Source organism: Lissotriton helveticus (genome assembly GCF_964261635.1).
Source record: "Lissotriton helveticus chromosome 1_1 unlocalized genomic scaffold, aLisHel1.1 SUPER_1_unloc_29, whole genome shotgun sequence".
In the NCBI taxonomy this organism is placed as follows: domain Eukaryota; kingdom Metazoa; phylum Chordata; class Amphibia; order Caudata; family Salamandridae; genus Lissotriton; species Lissotriton helveticus.
The window spans coordinates 921,594-927,859 of NW_027611669.1; positions in this window are offsets into that span (position 1 = coordinate 921,594).

The following is a 6,266-nucleotide window of genomic DNA, read 5'->3' on the forward strand; positions in this document are numbered from 1 at the left end:
TGGGTCTCCTGCATAAAAAGGACATCAGCATGATGATGCATAACATAATTTAAAACCTGCCTAAGTTTCCTGTTATTATTCAATCCACGCACATTCCACGTTAATAACGAAAGCCCGGAAGGACCGGGCACATTTCCTAACCGTACCATCTATGTTGTACCAAAAAACACAAATCAGTGCAAAAAAGCATCACATCACACAAAGCAAATCTCATCTTTGGCAAATTGAGACATCCAATAAAAAAAGAAACAAAACCCCCCCTTCACCCACCACCCAACCTCTCATATACCCATAAAAGGAATATCCCTACATCGCAACCCAAAAAATAAACCATGGAGGCATCCACCATGGGGCATGGCGACGCCACGCCGGACGGGCAAACCAGCAGTGAAATATCAACAACAACAAAAAACTGAATGTAATAGCATATGCAAAGAGCCTAAACCAGACAACAGTGCTACTTTTAATGAACAATCAAAGGAGCGGAAGAAAAAAGGAGAAAGCAAAGAGACTGTTATCAACCATTCCCAGTTGGGGAGAAAAGATCAACGCTGGATAGTGAAGCCTGCTGCGGCGGGAAATTGGGCCGGGGTCTGTTCGATGCCCCGCCCGAGTTGTTCTTAAAGTCACGGAAAAACTCCTGAGCCGCATTTGGAGTGTCAAAGATTTTGGGACGGCCATCAATGTCGACCTTGAGACGCGCAGGATAGAGCATGCCGTATCGAAGGCCCAGGTTTCCAAGCATGGCCTTAACACTTTGATATTTGCGCCGGGCCTCCTGGACCATGGCAGTAAAATCTGGGAAGAAGGAGAGGTTGCTGCCCTGCCACTGGATCTCACCCCTCTCACGTGCCGCTCGAAGGGCAGTGTCCCGATCTCTAAAGTTCATGAGCTTGGCCACAAGTGGTCTGAGAGGCAAGCCCGGTCTGGGGTGAGGGCCTAAGGATCGGTGTGCACGTTCAACAACAAAACCCTGGGTGAAAGATTCCCTGCCAAACAAATCAGAAAGGAGCTGTTCCACAAATGTGTCCTGTCTGTCAGTGGCTGTCATCTCCGGCATGCCGAGAATACAAATGTTATTGCGGCGCCCCCTGGCCTCCAAATCCTCGTTCTTTATAGCCACATCTTTAAGGATCTTTTCCATTCTTCCGAGTCGTTTAAGGGAGGAGGAGGCCCCGTCCTCGATATCTGACACCCTAGATTCCACCACACCAAGCCTGCGATCGTGACCCTGGATCTTGGAGTTCATATCAGCCAGCTTTTTGTCCAGATCATCAAACAGAGCGTCCAGGGCCTTGAAGCCCGCCCTTATTTTGGTGAGCATGGCGGTGGCCAGGGCATCTGAGCCAGGCGTCTCATGAGGAGGGTCAGCCTCCGCTGTCGAGCTTGCGGTGGGGACCGCCATGGCCCAAGGGGTCTTGTCGAATTGGAGCTTAGGCTGTGGAGGGTCTTTCTTGACCATCGTGGCAGTATGGTCTCAACAGCAATGAAGGTGACCAAACTATAGGATCTCACTGTGTGACTCCAGGACGTTGCCGCACCAGGGCCGACCTGATGCCACCAGAGGGGAGTAGCAAGGAGACGGGAAATACGTGGCACACTGGGTCAGGATTCACCAGCAGAGCAATGGCTGGACATCCAGGAGAAGCTCACATGGCAGCTCACGGTGGAAGACGGTGGCCAGCAGTCCCCCGGACACAAGACGACCAAGTCATGCAGCGGCCAGATCGGGAAGACAAGAAGAGCAGGTAGGCCCATCCATCTGGAAAAGACGGGACACACGCAGCGAAGGCAGTCGTCAGCTTAGCTGGGCGGGCAAGGCCTCTGGTGAAATGAGCGAGGCCCCATGCCGGAAGGGAGTGGGGCCTGGAGGGTCCCACCATTCAGCCGGCCACGGAGCACCCACCCGGCACCAAGGGGAGGGGGAGACCAGTCACCCACCCACACCGAACCCCAACCCCACCCGCACTACCACTCACGACCCACAACACCACCCCCGGGACCGGAGCACGAGGCCGGCCAGCCCACCCACCCAAGGCCCCGGCTCATAGCAGTGCGGTAGGCCCAAGGGCCAAAATACCCGTGCCTGCAGCGGGGACCGGGTGGGGGAGCGGCAAGCAACGAGCGGGTCACCGGAGCAGGCAACAGACTGGGCGGGAGCGGGGAGGGAGATCGGGAAGGGGGTGGCAAGGGGCGCGGACTCACCTCGGCCTCGCAACACCAGGATGGCGGATGGTAGGCCCGGGCCGGATCCAGATGGTATCGGGCATCGGCGGTGGCTGGAGCTGGACCTAGCGGCTATGGAGGCATCAGTCGCTGCAGCAGGGTTCGCGGTCTTTGGGAACTGGAAGGCACCCCAGGAAAGGCTCTCACATCGCGGGATCGGGGCTGGTGTAATCGCCCGATCGGCGGAGCTCTAAGCGGGTGCGGCCATCTTAGTCGCCTCCGTAGCCACACCCCCCCAGGATGTTCTATTTTGAGATTGCCTTTTGGATGAAAACAGATTAAGTCAGCAGAGCATCACTGAAATTATCTCTTTCTTGGCAAACCTCAATCTAAATCAAACAACATCCAAGTTAGTGTGGCACCTGGTGAACTGGATCATAAACACAGAATGCAATCATTAAACATTCGTTTAGTTGAACATTTCCAGTATTGGCCATGTGTTGGATTGATTGCTTTTTTATAAACAAATTAGCCCAATGATGCAAGTCACCAAACAGGGTCAGGCAAAAGCTAGTCTTTCCTCACATGCAAATGCTGTGTCATCAACATCCAAACCATTAGCTCTACAACAGTAACACCTGAAGGAAATGCAATGGCTGATAGACCATCATTCAGCTAATAAAAGTGTAAAAAGATACTGTACCGCTACAGCTGGGCACTCAGAGACATAGCTGCCTCGTGGAGAAGCAATACAAATCTGGTTACGGCTGTCCTTTTTCTCAATGCTGGTTGGTCTCACACTCCAAATATGGTCCAATGACAGTCATGAGTTAAGGTTGTTGGGGCAGATTTACAAGCCTCTTGCGCCTCTTATGCGCCGCCGTTGCTTCACTTTTGTGACGCAGGGGTGGTGCAAAAGATGCACCATGGTGTGGGGTATTAACAACATGACGCATCTGGGAGATGTGTCACGTTGTAAAGCCTTGCGCCATAAGGAGGCGTTCCTGCGCACGAACGCCTCCTTAAAGTGGCTGAGTGATTGACGCAGCATTTGAAGGATAGGGCACCCTAGAGCCTTGCTGGAGCTGCGTCGCACTTGCGACGCAACCCCAGCAATGCGCCACTTTTACGGCACAGATGCGTGACGCATCTGTGCCGTTTTTGCCTCATGGTGGCCGCATTGTAAATGCGGCGCATCCATTGTGGCGGAGGCATGGCGCACAATAAGTGGCGCATCCCTGCTGATATGCAGGGATGCGCCACTTATTGTAAATATGCCCAGTTATTTTTTGTTATCTTAGTCATTTTAGCTCATGGAAAATGTGGCATAATGGGATGGGGTTACTGAGATTTTCTTTTAATACTTGTTAGTTCACATTATGCCTAAATCTAGATTTTCACTGATTGCCTTGGAGATGGACTAGATGAGGCTTTATAGCTAAACCTGTTATATGTAGAGCACGTTGAGAAGAATCAGAAGTAAAAATGCCTACTCTCACCAACTGGACCAAGAGACAGGATTTCAGAAATACAGTGCTCTGCCTGGACTCATTTAGACGCCTCGAAATGTCCAGTGCTAGCTGTAGGCAAGCAGTTCTTATTGCTGAAGTTAGCGGGAACGTTGCAATGAACTACAGTGTGCGCAGTTTATCACAAGCAAAACGGGCAACGTCCACTATGCAAATAATATGCGTTTCGTTTTTGGTTGAAGTGACAGAGTACATAAAGTGGTGAGTAAGGGAAATAATTTTACGATTTTTGACCCCCAATCACATTTAAGAAAGTACAAGACGGAAAGAAAATGTATTAATGCTTGCAACTGTACTGAAGTAGCGGTCTGGCTTCAAGGAGCCTTCAGGGGGGATGTATGTCATTACGACGCAGTGTTTACACCACGCTACCATTATAACGCAGTTATCATAACGCAAGTCGTTACAACGTCTTGCATTGGAGGGCGGTGGATTGTGGATTATTTTAATTTTCAATTCCAACTCCAGCCCACGTAACAGTAGGGAAGGTGTTGGAATAGAAAATTAAACTATTCCTTGAGCAAGAGCGCCATCCAGGGCAAGTCGTAGTAACGACTTGCGTTGTGATGGCTGTGTCGTAAAGGCCCCGCGGTATAAACACCGTGTTGTAAAGGATGTTTCCTTTCAGAGGTCACTCAGGTGCCAATGTTTGTCGGCAAAGCACCGGGGCCTTGGTTCTTCAGTGCCATCATTGTTACTGTTTCACACATGGTGTATAGTAAATGGGAAAAGACTACTACAGAAGAAATAAAACAGCACCTGGGATAGACGGTCTAGAACACCAACGGGACTTCTGCACATCGAAGTTGATAGCGGTTTAAAGCCCGCCGAGAAAATCCTGCTACTGACAGGTGTAAAAAGAAAAATCTGATATCTCACATAAATTGGTATGAAACACTGAAACATAAAGTGGTTGCCCCATCTATTCACTGGTGCAAGCTAACAAACGGCACACCCATACCTGCGATGTCTTCGGTCGAGGGAGCCACTTCTCTGGTCTCTCCCACATGTATCCCTACCGCCTATGACGCTTTTGCTCGCTGTTCCTAAAGCGACTGTGACTTTGTTTCCTTTGACAACTCTCCTAGTCACGTTCTATGCAGTGAATTAAGGGATTTAGCTTCATGCAAAAATGCCATTCAATAACAATGGGGAAGATAACGTTGCTTAGATGAACTTAAGAGTTACTTTAAACATCTCGGGCAGATTTACAAGCCCCTTGCGTCAATTTTTAAATGTTAAAAGTGACGCAAAAGTGGTGCATCGGACCGTTGAGGAAGTTAAAACTTTCATTGCAATTGCTTAAAAAAGCTTAAATTTGCTTAGGTGTTGGAAGGTGCAGTGAAACTTGAAGATGGGAGAGTGCGGAATTTATGCCATGTGAGTGAGTGCAAGGGGATTAGAGGACATGATGGTCAGGAGTGTGGCATGCATGACACTGTTAATGGATACTTGATGGGTGATGAGGTGTGTTCAAGGGTTGAAGCAAACGCTAGGGTGAGTGAGATGTGTGGGAGTTGTGGGGTGGCCAATGGTGGAGGTCAGAGTGATCCAGATGTGAGAGTACTTCAAAGTGCAAGAGAGAGTAAATCGCCTTGTCATATTAAAGAGTTTGTGATGGAATAATATTATATTTTAGTTATTTACAGTGTGCATATTTATTTCCTGGTAGTTGGTGTTCTAAGGGGGGAAAGGGCATGTGTCATTTATCTATTGTTGTTTTGTTGGGTTTGTTATTTGTATTGAAGGGAAGGTGTGTGGGACATTGGAATGTTGTGAATGGAAGGTTGGTGAGGGACATGATCTGGTATTAGAATAGGAACATTGGGGGCTGTTGGCCAGGAGTAGCTGTTGTGCTGGGTCTTGCTGGCATCACTCTCTATGTATGAGGAACCAGGAACCCATGAATATACACTTTGAAGTTAATATTACCTATCGGAGGTGGAGTTGTTCTTAACATGCAGTGCACTGTTTATTATCACCACAGAATGACACTAGCCTGCACACCCTGCACTGTTTTACGTGTTCAGGAAACTGTTAAAAGTGTTTTTAATGTGCACCCACGCATAAGCCAAAACAACAGTTGATGGAAAGAATGCAGAACATTGTCATACATTCACCCCAGTACAGAGATCTGGGCCTAAATCCATCGGGACGGGTATGCTCAGACGTGAGTCCCGTGCTCTCCACGCCACTGGAATCAAGCTATCCAGGCTGATGAGGGTTGAAAGCCAGAAGCCGGTCCTAGGATGCTTGTTTCCAGTCCAGGGAGGACCTAGCTTGGCAGTTCGGGCTGGACTGTTCCCATTGGGTGCAGGATCAAGAATGATTACCTTCACACATTCCCTTTATTGCTGGATTTTGAGACTCTTTACAGCCTGGATCCAGTGCACATGTCACCATGGGGCTGCTGCAGGAGCCTTGCTGGCACTGGAGGGGGCGTGGCCAGCGACAGTCATTTGCATACCCAGAAGCCTCTGCGGCAAACATCTGATTCATCACTGCAGACGACACAGGCGTTTGTTTAATATTATAAGGAGTATCTGTACCTGTGCTCACAGAGGTTCATGC